This window comes from Oncorhynchus tshawytscha, linkage group LG09, assembly GCF_018296145.1.
Source record: "Oncorhynchus tshawytscha isolate Ot180627B linkage group LG09, Otsh_v2.0, whole genome shotgun sequence".
In the NCBI taxonomy this organism is placed as follows: domain Eukaryota; kingdom Metazoa; phylum Chordata; class Actinopteri; order Salmoniformes; family Salmonidae; genus Oncorhynchus; species Oncorhynchus tshawytscha.
In genome coordinates, this window is record NC_056437.1 from 28,118,442 (window position 1) to 28,132,597 (window position 14,156).

Below are 14,156 nucleotides of genomic sequence, written 5' to 3' on the forward strand. Positions count from 1 at the left end.
AATCACAACAAAAATGTTGACATCAGCTATTTATCAGAGCTGAGCTGATTGGTCAAAAGAGTAGAATTGGGCTGCTTGTTTAAACGCAGCCACAGTGGGCCCAATTCGGATCTAATTTAGACTAATTGGTCTTTTGACCAATCAGATCAGCTCTGATGTGAAACGGTCTGATGTGACTGGTCAAAAGACCAATTAGTGGAAAAAAGATCAGGGGCATAATAATTTTTATATTTGATTCGACCTTTATTTAACTAGGCAAGTAAGTTAAGAACAAGTTCGTATTTACCCCGACTTTGGGCCAATTGTGCACCGCCCTATGGGACTCCCAATCACAGCTGGTTGTGATACAGCTTGGAATCGAACCAGGGTCTGTAGTAACGCCTCTAGCCCTGAGATGCAGTGCCTTAGACCGCTGCGCCACTCTGGAGCCCCAATCATTATTCTGATTCTGTTGCAAAACATTTTTTTTTAAGGAAGCAAATGGAACGAAACGTGGAGGGACACAATCCTTGCAACTTAGTGTTCAACTTGCATACACTGACACAACATTGAACAGAACTATAGAGACACTTTTATTTTTTTAATTTAACCTTTTATTTATCTAGTTAAGTAAGTTAAGAACAACAATTGTGTTTCTTTATGTAATATGTAAATGTCATAACTTAAAAAACAGTTGTCCTAAAGACAATTACACTCTTCTAAGATATTTACATCGACCAAGTATTTAAACTCCACCAACGAGGCTAGATCATCACATTTTAAAATGTTCAGGAGAGAATTCCAGGACCACGGAGCTGGGTAACTAAAACAATTTATACCATGACCTGTTCTAATTCTTGGTACTGTTAAAAGCAAATGAGAATGGGACTGTCATTGATATTTATTTACTGACCTGATTAAAAAAGAACCAAGGAAGTGACATTTTGGGGAGAACAAGTATTTGATACACTGCCGATTTTGCAGGTTTTCCTACTTGCAAAGCATGTAGAGGTCTGTAATTTTTATCATAGGTACACTTCAACTGTGAGAGACGGAATCTAAAACAAAAATCCAGAAAATCACATTGTATGATTTTTAAATAATTAATTAGCATTTTATTGCATGACATAAGTATTTGATCACCTACCAACCAGTAAGAATTCCGGCTCTCACAGACCTGTTAGTTTTTCTTTAAGAAGCCCTCCTGTTCTCCACTCATTACCTGTATTAACTGCACCTGTTTGAACTAGTTACCTGTATAAAAGACACCTGTCCACACACTCAATCAAACAGACTCCAACCTCTCCACAATGGCCAAGACCAGAGAGCTGTGTAAGGACATCAGGGGTAAAATTGTAGACCTGCACAAGGCTGGGATGGGCTACAGGACAATAGGCAAGCAGCTTGGTGAGAAGGCAACAACTGTTGGTGCAATTATTAGAAAATGGAAGAAGTTCAAGATGAAGGTCAATCACTCTCGGTCTGGGGCTCCATGCAAGATCTCACCTCGTGGGGCATCAATGATCTTGAGGGATCAGTGGGAGGTGCTTCATGAAGCACGGGGTATTTATTATCTCTTAAGATTACCTCAACAAATTGGCAACTAGAATGCCAAAGGTCTGCAAGGCTGTACTTGCAGCAAATTGAGGATTCTTTGATGAAAACAAAGTTTGAAGGACACTATTTCAACTAAAAATAATTATTTATAACCTTGTTAACATCTTAACTATATTTCCTATTTGTTTTTCAACTCATTTCATGTATGTTTTCATGGAAAACAAGGACATTTCTAAGTGACCCCAAAACTTATGTATGTATCCAGTCAAAAGTTTGGACACACCTACTCATGCCTGGGTTTTTCTTTATTTTTACTATTTTCTACATTGTAGAATAACAGTGAAGACCTTAAAACTATGAAATAACACATGGAATCATGTAGTAACCAAAAAAGTGTTAAACAAATCAAAATATATTTTAGATTCTTCAAAGTAGCCACCCTTTGCCTTGATGACAGCTCTGCACGCTCTTGACATTCTCTCAACCAGATTCACCTGGAATACATTTCCAACCGTCTTGAAGGAGTTCCCACATGCTGAGCACTTATTGGCTGCTTTTCCTGCACTCTGTGGTCCATTTCATCCCACACCATCTGAATTGGGTTGAGGTCGGGGGATTGTGTATGCCAGGTCAGCTGATGCAGCACTCCATGTAACATCACTCAAATTGAAAGCTGCCAGTAATGTACATCGTACCAGCTCCTTCCTGGCCTCCAGAGAAAAACAAGCCTAATGCTGGTAATAAAAACGTATTCTCAGCTTTAGATCCTTATCAAGTTCTCCACATGAACAGTGAAGCTCAGCTTGTCATCCACTTCAAATCATATAGATTCTGTTGTATGTTGTTAAATGCTCTTTGGGCATTTTCAAAAGCTAAAGCTAACTGCTACCACTTGAATAAAGAACAGTATTATCTGCATAAAAATTAACATCTGCTGTTTCAATATGATCCCCAAGGTTGTTGATATACAAAATTAACTACAGTGGGCCGACTTGACCTTTTTGATTGGTGCATAATTTCTACTTAACCTATGTGTAATTTTAAAAGCCTGTTCTATGTGCCCTTTAATATAGACTACATGCAGATTTTAATAAATCAGATTTTCAATATGAATAAAGCCTTTCTAATGTACCAAAATTCATCATTTTGACATGTCCCTCCATGCACCCTCTGTGACTTCTAGGAAGATTTTACCGCCAAGTTTTCACCATCATTGTAAAGACCTAGTTATTTTGTTGCTTTGACAAATGTATTTCTTTGAAGATGATTATGTATTTCATGTGATTAATTTACGTCTGTCCCTCATTTTAAGGTCAACCCTGTGACGTGAACTGAACTCTCATTTTAATATAGTAAATCTATTCCTTTTGAAATATTTATTTCAAAACCAACTTTGAACATCTAATAATCAAATCATAGTGTAAAAGCAGGTGAACTGGTTCTACTATTTTTGGCAATTTTGTGGTGGAAAAACTAGTAATTACCAGTTGGAGGGCCTTTTCAACTGTTTCTTTTCTCCCCAGATGTGGTAGATTCCAACTTCCCACTTGGTTATGAGAGCACCATAACATTGCCAACCATCCACTGAGGAGCCATATATCACTCATTGGAAGCACAAAACCAAGACCTACACATATTGACACATTGTGGCGTGTTGTATGATGTATAGTTTCTGTTAAAATCGATTTAAAAACACACAAAAACAGCCAATTTCTTTCATTATTTAATTCATGAATTACTGTGGGGGGGGTTTTCACGTCTTGAGATGGGGAAAACGTGTGTTTTATGAAGTTGAGTATGTGCTCTTTATGACAGAATGTAAATATTTGGTGAAATCAAAAGTTATTTTTACACATATTACAATTTCAATTATATCACTGGCAAAGTTTCAGCTTGGTGGCCAAAAGAATGATCTCCATTGATCAATACGTAAAGAGTTAGGAACAACTTTGACCACCCTGTAGACTAGATGTCATAGCCATGCATAACTGGAATATTGTCAGGCATTACATACATTTCAGCAAAGATGCAAATGTATTAACATGTATTTGAAGTATATTTTAATTATATATATTGAAATACATTTTCTCCTGTACAAGTTAAAATGGTTAAGATTAAGGGTAGGGATGTCCCAAGGATACATGGATAGCAATAGCTATTACACTACCCTCTCCATTCAGGATTCAGATTGTTTAATAGTCACATGTACAAGGTTGCAGGTGTGATTGCAGGGTACATTGAAAATCTTAGGCTTCAATCTCCAACATGCAGGACTGGTGAAATAAAATAATGAAATTAGTAATAAAAACAGTAGAAATAGCACTATATAAATAATAACAACTGTGGCAGTGATGAATAAATAAATGTCCATTGGGGTGGAGGCAGAGTAAAGACTGTTGAGGGGGTGGAGTGGAATGACCATAGGGGGAGCAGTAGCATGACCATGGCCGTACACGCCTTTCCAATGGCCTCGGGTGCCATCCTGCATCTCACACCAGTGTAGTGTGCATCGTCTCTTTTGAGTCTCAAACTTGGGTCTCCCAGACAACCTGCTAAGGCGAGATCGTAATGACGACCCAAGGGTTGTTACAATACCAATGTGGCTCAGAGGCTTTGCGTGATCATCTGTACAATGCGAGTAGCCTACAATAAAAACACGACCACCGTAACATTTTAACTCAAAGAGTGAGATTCTGGGGATGGCGGAAGCTGATGTGGAACTTGAATCAAACGAATTCATGGGAAAAGGAGTAAAATTCCTGTGGAAAATATCTCTAGTTCTCATCATACCCCATTGTATCTGGTAGGAGTGCGGTTTTTGGGAAAACAATGTATGCCAGACTTGGTGAATCCATTTGAAGCTTCTAAAACGGTGGGGAATGCTTTGGGTAAAGTGAAATTGGTGACATTTATGAAAAGTTGAGGAATGCTATGATTCCAACTGATGGATCCATGTCATATACCCTCATAAAATATTGTATCATGAAGGAGAGGCGATGCATATTTGAATTTTATCAAGTAGAAAGGGAAGTGGTAGAAAGAATGCTGTTGTCTCTTTCGGATGACAAGTCACCTGGTACAGATAATCTTGAGGCCAAATTGCTTTGAGTTACAGCTAACCAAATATCTACCCCAAACTCATATTTTTAATAAGTGCTTGATGTATGGGGTGTGCCCAGAAGTCTGGAAAGAGTCAAAGGTTATTTCACTACCTAAGGATAAAAAATTTGCTATCACTGGACCTAATATTTGGTATTTTATTTGGATCCCCATTAGCTGTTGCAAAAGCAGCAGCTACTCTTCCTGGGGTCCACACAACACATGAAACATAATACAGAATGACATAATACAGAACATCATGAAATGGAATTACATACATTTTTAAAAAGGCACACAAAGCCTACATATCAATGCATACACACAAACTATCTAGGTCAAATAAGGGAGAGGCGTTGTGCCTTAAGGTGTTGCTTTATCTGTTTTTTAAAACCAGGTTTGCTGTTTATTTGAGCAATATGAGATGGAAGGAAGTTCCATGCAATAAGGGCTCTATATAATACTGTATGTTTTCTTGAATTTGTTCTGGTTTTGGGGACTTTGAAAAGACCCCTTGTGGCATGTCTGGTGGGATAAGTGTGTGTGTAAGTTGACTATGCAAACAATTTGGGATTTTCAACACATTCATGTTTTTTATAAAAATAAGAAGTGATGCAGTCAGTCTCTCCTCAACTCTTAGCCAAGAGAGACTGGCATGCATAGTATTTATATTAGCCCTCTGATTACAATTAAGAGCTAAATGTGCCGCTCTGTTCTGGACCAGCTGCAGCTTAACTAGGTCTTTCCTTGCAGCACTGGACCACACGACTGGACAATAATCAAGATTAGACAAAACTAGAGCCTGCAGTACTTGCTTTTTGGAGTGTGGTGTCAAAAAAGCAGAGCATCTCTTTATTATGGCTAGACCTCTCCCCATCTTTGGAACCATTGAATCTATATGTTTGACCATGACAGTTTACAATCTAAGATAACGGCAAGTAATTTAGTCTCAACTTTTTCAACAGCCACACCATTCATTACCAGATTCAAGTCTAGCACTTATGGAATGATTTGTACCAAATACAATGCTCTTAGTTTTAGAGATGTTCAGGACCAGTTTTACTAGCCATCCATTCCAAAACAGACTGCAACTCTTTGTTAAGGGTTTCAGTGACTTTATTAGCTGTGGTTGCTGATGCAAATATGGTTGAATCATCAGCATACATGGTAGTACATGGACACACATGCTTTGTTTAATACCAGAGCAGGTCAATGGTAAAAAAAGAGTAGATGGCCTAGAGAGCTGCCCTGCAGTACACCACACTTTACATGTTTGACATAAGAGACGCTTCCATTAAAGAAAACCCTTTGAGTTCTATTAGATAGATTGCCATATCGTGGATTCAGAGCAGAGGTTGAAAAGCCATAGCACTTAAGTTTTTTCAACAACAGGTTATGGTCAATAATATCAAAGGCTGCACTGAAATCTAACAGTACAGCTCCCACAATCTTCTTCTTCATTTCTTTCAACCAATCATCAGTCATTTGTGTCAGTGCAGTACATGTTGAGTGCCCTTCTCTATAAGCATGCTGAAAGTCTGTTGTTAATTTGTTTACAGAGAAATAGCATTGTATTTGGTCAAACACAATTTTTTGCAACAGTTTGCTGAGAGCTGGCAGCAAGCTTATAGGTCTGCTGTTAGAACCAGTAAAGGCCGCTTTACCACTCCTGGGTAGCGGAATTACTTTGACTTCCCTCCAGGCCTGAGGACAAAGACTTTCCTCCAGGCTCAGATTAAAAATATGACTGATAGGAGTGACTATAGAGTCAGCCACCATCCTCAGTAGCTTTCCATCTAAGTTGTCAATGCCAGGAGGTTTGTCATTATTGATCGTTAACAATAATTGTTCCACCTCTCCCACACTAACTTTACAAAATTCAAACTTGCATTGCTTTTCTTTCATTATTAGTTTTTTTTTATACATGAATATAATTGCTCACTGATTGTCATGGGCATTTCCTGCCTAAGTTTTCCCACTTTGCCAATGAAATAATCATTAAAATAATTTGCAACATCAAATGGTTTTGTGATGAATAAGCCATCTGAATTTGAATTTGTCTTTCTGCCCATAATAAATATATCATTGATCTTGGTTTCATAATACATTTTCTTCTTTTTTGTTGAGTTTAGTCACATAATTTCTCAATTTGCAGTAAGTAAGCTAGTCAGATGTACAGCTAGACTTATTAGCCAGTCCTTTTGCCCCATCTATTTCAACCATACAGTTTTTTCAATTCCTCATCAATCCATGGTGCTTTAACAGTTCTAACAGTCAGTTTCTTAACAGGTGCATGTTTATCAACAATTGGAAGAAGCAATGTCATAAATTCATCAAGTGCAGCATCTGGATGCTCCTCATTAATCACATCAGACCAACAAATATTTTTAACATCATCCACATAAGAGTCACAGCAAAATATTTTGTACGATCTCTTATACACTATTTTAGGCCCAGCTGTTGGAACTTTGGCTTTCCTGGATATAGCCACTATATTGTGATCACTCCATCCACTGGTTACGGATATAGCTTTAGAACAAAGTTCTACAGTATTAGTAAAAATGTGATCGATACATGTGGATCATTTTGTTCCTATAGTGTTTGTAAACACCTTGGTAGGTTGATTAATAACCTGAACCAGATTACAGGCGCTGGTTACAGTAAGAAGCTTCCTCTTGAGCGGACAGCTTGATGAAAACCAGTCAATATTCAGGTCCCAAGGATGACGACCTCTCTGTTTACATCATAATAGTCGTCCTATAACTTGCTGCCTATCTGTACAAATCAAGGATTATTTCTCATGTAGTGGTCTGATAACAGGTTTCCAGCATGCATACAAAGAAGGGCATTCTACGAGTACGGCCTTAGCACAAATGACAGATGATTGGTTAAAGAGTATGGATGACAGGAAGATAGTTGGTGCAGTGTTACTAGATTTCAGTGCTTCTTTTAATGTAATTGATCATGAACTGTTACTAGGTAAACCCAAATGTTATGGTTTCAAGTCTGCAGCTCTATCCTGGATGGAAAGCTATCTGTCCAGGATAAGTGTTCTTAAATGGTAGCTTTTCAAACAGTAAAGATATACACTGTGGTGATCCTCAAGGAAGTTGCCTAAGCCCACTTCTCTACTCTATATTTACTAATGATTTACCTTCAGTAATGAACAAAGCAAGAGTGGTCATGTATGATGATGACTCTACAATGTATAGCAGCATCAGAATGTAATGAGCTAACAGATGTACTGCGCAGTGAACTAAGAATGGTGTCTGAGTGGGTTGATATGAACAAATTGGTGTTGAACATTTCTAAAACGAAATGTATTGTATTTGGTTCAAGATATATGCTTGCTGATGATCCCCAATTGAATTTGTCGATGAATAGAACGCAGTGGTGGGCCGTCAGGGCCAGCAAAGGCCTTCTCTGCTGGCCTAAACATCATCAGAATATATATATTTTTTAAATATATTTTCCCACAAATATGTATTAAATTATTCCCCAGAGTAAGAGTTACACTCTTCATTTCATAGCGTTCCTCTTGGTTGCACTGCTTCCAGCCCCAGGTTGAGATTTGGAGGGCTGGGCTTTATGTTAGATCTTTTATCCAATCATATTCAGCCATCATGTGTTGCCAGGGATCTAAAATCTGCCCTCAGGCCTTCAGAATCAACAGTGCGGACGCTTGTAGCTTAAAGTGAATGGAAATTTAAATTTAGTGTCAATCAATCAGCTTTAGAGTTGGCTATTGTACTTCTGCTATTGTACTTCTGCTGGCTGGCTCCAGTGTTACACAGGAGCCAGCTAGCAGGCGTAGTGCGTGCACGTCTTTTGATTGGATTACCAATATTGAGAGGCAGGTCCTATATGGGCAGGTCTCAGAACTAGGAAACTGAAATTGATCAATAAATTAATTTGCGTACTACTAAGCTGTTTTTTTAATTATTTGATTTGATTAGATTTTTTCAACCCACAATGGCAGAAGGAGAAGATATCGATTTGGTCGAGGATATAATTATAACGCCATTCTCAAGACAAACCTTTCAAGAAAAGTTAGACATTGTCAGGAGAGGTAGACGCCGACGCTACAAAGCCTGTCACAGGCGGGAAAGGGGTTTGTTCGCCACTTTCAACTATGGGCGCTATCAATGACTCACAGGCTCCGAGAAGCACTGCAAACTGTACTGCTGGGAATGCCTATTATTTGCAAGTGATCGATTTGGTGTTTGGAGCCACACTGGCTTTGCAAACCTGAGTTGTCTAACCAAGGCAGCAACGAGACACCAAAGTACAGCTGGGCACTTACAAGCAATGGTGCTTTTGAAAACTTTTGGGGACACCCGAGTGGATCTACAGCTCAACGAACAAGCGCGCAGGGCAACGAAGCTGCACAATGAAAAGGTATTGTACTCTTCCCCTGCAATTCTCTGAATAAAAATGTCAATTTCAAGGTGACGCAACGCCTGGTTATACTGCGTTTCTGTCTAAATGTATAGTGTCTAGAGCCATGGCATCATAATGATGGTAATAAGAGGTGGATTAATTTGGGTGGGACTGTGTAGGACTTCACTGAAGGCCCAGGCCCGAGAACCACGGCACGCTACTGATAGAACGCATGTAGAACAAGTGAAAAAAAAAACCCTACTAGGAGTCATGTTGGACGCAGCTTTATTATGGTCAGAACACATAGATAATATTGTTATTACGGGTAGGGGAATTGCTGTTACAAGAACATGTTCAGAGTATGTAACATCTAGCACACTGAATCAGGTGATTCAATCCCTGGTCCTATCACACTTAGAGTACTGTCCAGTTATATGGTCATCTGCAGCAAAAAAAATATATAGAAAAGCTCAAAAAATGCTCAATCAGAGACAACGATAAACAGCTGTCTCTGATTGGGAACCAATTCAGGCCACCATAGACCTACATATACCTAGACATACCAAAACCCCATAGAATTACAAAAAAAAACCTAGATAAGACAAAAATCATCGCCGGATGTTCTGGACTGGGGACCGTCGCTGGAGACCCCAGACATAGAGTGTCTATGTCTGAGGAGTTACATGAAGTACTTTCTCGAGCGACCCCAGGGAGTTATGGAGTTTTTTCAATGACTCAAGGAGTGGAACAATTTTTGTAAAGATTTATATATTAGTAGTGTGTGCGGATTAATAACTTTTTCCCCTTCTCTGTATTTTTTCCCCCCCACCAGTTGGTGGTGACAATACAACATTAGTTGTGGTACGCCATAAAACCTTAGAAAATAAGTTGTAGCTTTGTTTGAATACTCAGGTTGCAGTTCAAACTCATAAAAGACACACCCTTGTCCACTTACCCTCGCCTTATGCCCTTGGGGGAATCCCTGTCACCATCTTGGAGAGCGGTCTAAATGATTAGCCAACTAAGGGAAGTTTGCAATGTAAACCCCTCAGCCCTCGTTTTTAGTCGAGTTTGCGAGTGTACAATTATGTTCACTTCAGGGCCTGAAACTCCCCATAATTCAATTTGCAACGATTTTACATCCCCTAAGAAAATTCTGCCAAAAATTAAAACCTCAACGTCAATATATGGAGTCAACATACAAGTAAGTAAAAACTAATGTAAATAAGTTAGAAATTGTGCTACTAATGCACATGAGGGCACAAACACATCTCGTAAAAGTAAATATGTTTTTGTTTGGTTAGCTTTTGGAAATTGTAGAAATAAAACATTTTCCTTCTTCAGAAGTTCCAGCTAGGCAGGCTAACGTTATTTAGCTAATTAATTTGCTAGCTATCATACAGTAGGCGTATTTTAATAATTGTATATTTATGCAATCATAATTGACTGTAGCACATATAAAGCACCCACAAGCTGATAAAAACACAATCATCACAGGATGAACAAGTGACGAATTTCCGGGCATGAGCGGTCGGTTTAAAAATCATTCCTTATCGCTTATGTTCACTGCTCCTACGTTTTTGACTCATCCTACTACAGTTTATACTTTTATATAATTTTTGTTGGTTTGTCTTTGTCTATAGTTTCTCTTAATGCTAGGGGGTTACGAAACAATGTGAATTTTTATTTGCTAAACAATTTCAAACAGATCTTTGCTTTTTTCAAGAGTCTCACTCAATTTTGGCTGATGCCAACTTCTGGAGGTCACAGTGAGGCAACGATATTTGGCTTTCCCATGGATCTGAATGCTCCACTGGTGTCACTACAATGAAAAATACCTTTGGTGGTAATATTCTACACTCGGAATGTGACCACATTGGTCACTTTATTTGTCTTGTGATCCGTTACAATGACATTACGTTCATTACTGTAAACCTTTACGGGTACAACACCAAACATGAGAATGATGAGTTGCTTGAATTTATAGAGAAACATATACTTCATTGGTTATCTAAATTTCCGAATTCGTTATTATTGATAGACGGGGACTTTAACATTACTATAGATAATTCAACTGATAGATGACCCCAGGTAGGCCAACTTTTATTGAAAAGTTTGATTTTACTGATGTATGGAGAAACAAAACAGGTTCTATAGATTTTTGGCTTATATCCAAATGTATTGATAGTGAGTGTGTTACTACAAATATTTGTACTACTCCCCTCACATACCATAGGGCCATTTACATTGATATCAAAATATTTACCCCTGATACTAACCTTGGTAGAACATCCTACTGGAAGCTAAATAGCTTGTTATTAAATAACGATATAGTTCAGTTTGAGGTTAAAGATCTGCTTTCACACTTTTGGGAAAGGGCTTTTGAAGAAACATCTTATTGCAAAAACTGGGAGCTCTTTAAATTTGAAGTGTCCAAATACCTTAGAAAATATGGTAGTAATCTTGCTAAGACCAGAAGAGCTGAGGAGGAAAAGGTGATCATTAAGATAACTTCCCTTTCTCTGAAGTCCCCAGCCGGGCTCTCGGGGGAGGAGAAGATGGAAGTGATTGAGTAACAAAATAAACTGGATAATATATATAGATTAAAAGCAGAAAGAGACTTTAATTAGATCTAGGAAAAAAATGATTGAGGTGGGGGAACAGAATTACTCCTATTTCTTTAGACTTGAGAAATTTCACTCTACAAATAACACTGTCCATAAGTTAAACATTGATGGTGTTATTACAGATGACCAAAAATTAATCGCTATATATTGTAGCATTTTTTACAGAAAATTGTATAGCTCTACGTACTGTCAGGAATCCACAGATATGTTTTTTGACTCACTGAATAATGTTCACTCTCAGTGATATAGAATCTAAACAGTGTGATGAATCCATCAAAGTTGAAGAGATTATAGAATCTATCAAACATCTAAAGAACAATAAATCACCAGGTGTTGATGGAATTACATCAGAATTTTACAAATTATTTTCTGAACAAGTAGCTCCCTTCCTATTTTAAGTTTTTTTTTTAATAGAGAATGAAAAACAATGTTCTCCCTCCTACAATGAGTCAGGGGTTAATAACACTGATACCTAAGCCTAAAAAATAAGTGCTGCTCATCGATAACTGGCATCCAATTTGTCTTCTTGATAATGACTATAAAATATTAGCCTTACTACTTGCAAAAATAATTAAAGAAGTCCTGGATGCAATCATTGATGAAACACAGTCTGGCTTCATGAGGAACAGACATATTTCTAACAATGTCAGACTCGTATTAGACATACTTGACTACTCAGACCTAATAACCGAGGATAGCTTCATATTATTTTTAGATTTCTATAAAGCATTTTACCCAGTAGAGTATCAGTTCCTCTTCCACTCCCTTGAGAGACTTGGCTTTGGGGATTTTTTTCTGTAAGGCTATTAAGACTCTCTACAAATGGTAACAGCTCTATCAAATTGAAATATGGCACCTCACCTAGATTTGAGTTAAAGAGAGGACAACCTTGCCTAATTCCTATCTCTCCGTACCCGTTTTTATTAATCACCCAACTTCTTACAAAGTTTTTAAATAATAGTCCTGTTCAAGGTATTTCCATAGCTGGTAAAGAAATTATTATAAGCCAGCTGGCTGACGATACTAGACTTTTTCTGAAAGACGCTAACCAAATTCCCATATCAATTAATGTGATACAATCATTTTCCAAAGCGTCTGGTCTAATAAATGTGAACTCATAGCTGTCAAAGATTGTGTGACACCTTCATATCATGGTATTCCAGTAAAATACGAATTTACATATTTAGGCATAACCATTACAAAGGATCAGAAGTCTAGAGGCTTACTAAATTTTAACCCTATTATTAAACCCCCCCAGAAGTATCTAAATCAAATCAAATCAAATCAAAGTATCTAAATGCAGAGGGCCTTTTACTTAGTTATAAGGAATTCTTATCACTTTACAAGGTCCCTGTAACACCTAAAGATTTTGCAATTGTTTTAGATGCCATTCCCTCAGGTGTTGCTGCATTATTCATGAACGTGTCAAGACCTGACCCTCAGAGCCTACTTTCCATTGACCCTGTTGACTCATCAGTAGGAAAGATTTGTTTATCTTTCGGTCCATTCAACAACCTTGTTTCAGCAGGATGTTGTATCTATACCTTATGTCATGCCTTATTGGAATGGATTTATTGATAATATCTGTTGGAAAAAAAGTTTGGATGTTGCCACACGCATACCTACTTGTTAACAAAATTAAGGAAGTTTCCATTGAAATTATTCATAAATATTATCCTGCCAACCACTATATGAAGAAGTTTAAGGAAAACATCAACTCAAATTGTTCCTTTTGTAATGACCACCCAGAAACAGTGTTGCATCTCTTTTGGCATTGTATTCATGTAAGGAAACTGTGGCAAGACATCAGTAGATTTATAATTGAACACATTTATGAAGATCTTACACTATTGTGGAGAGATGGACTGCTTGGATTCTTTACCTACAATATAATTTTAAAAAATGTAATTAATTGCATTATTATTTTGGCCAAATTTCATATTCACGAATATAAATTTACAAACAAAACACCACATTTTCTTCCCTTACAAAAAGAAATTGATTTGCATTTCAAGACAATTAAATACTAACAAAAAATCTGTTAGAATAATAAGTGTATGTATGTCCCTTAGATCCTTGTGTAATGTGATATTGTACCCCCTAGCCCAATTGTCCTTTGTATATTATTTATATATACTTGTGTTCCCACATGTACTTCCTGTATTGATTTGTTGTTAATAAAACGTTTTTTATAATAAAACATTTAAACACTTCTTCCCTCGCCCTGCAAGTGTATACTCGTCAGAATTCATGAAGTGTATACTCGTCAGACGTCATGGCAGGTCACAGTTGTAAATGAGAACTTGTTCTCAACCAGCCTATCTGGTTAAATAAAGGTGAAATAAAAAAATTTAAAAATGAAACGTCATCAGAAGTGTTTGGACTGCTGCCTCATACTAACTGCACTATTTCTGATGTACATTGAGTATAAAGTATGCTTATAGGTCATAGTATGGATATAGTTAGTATGCCAAAAGTTCCCGGATGTCGTACTAAATTCGCCAAAATACGAAGTAT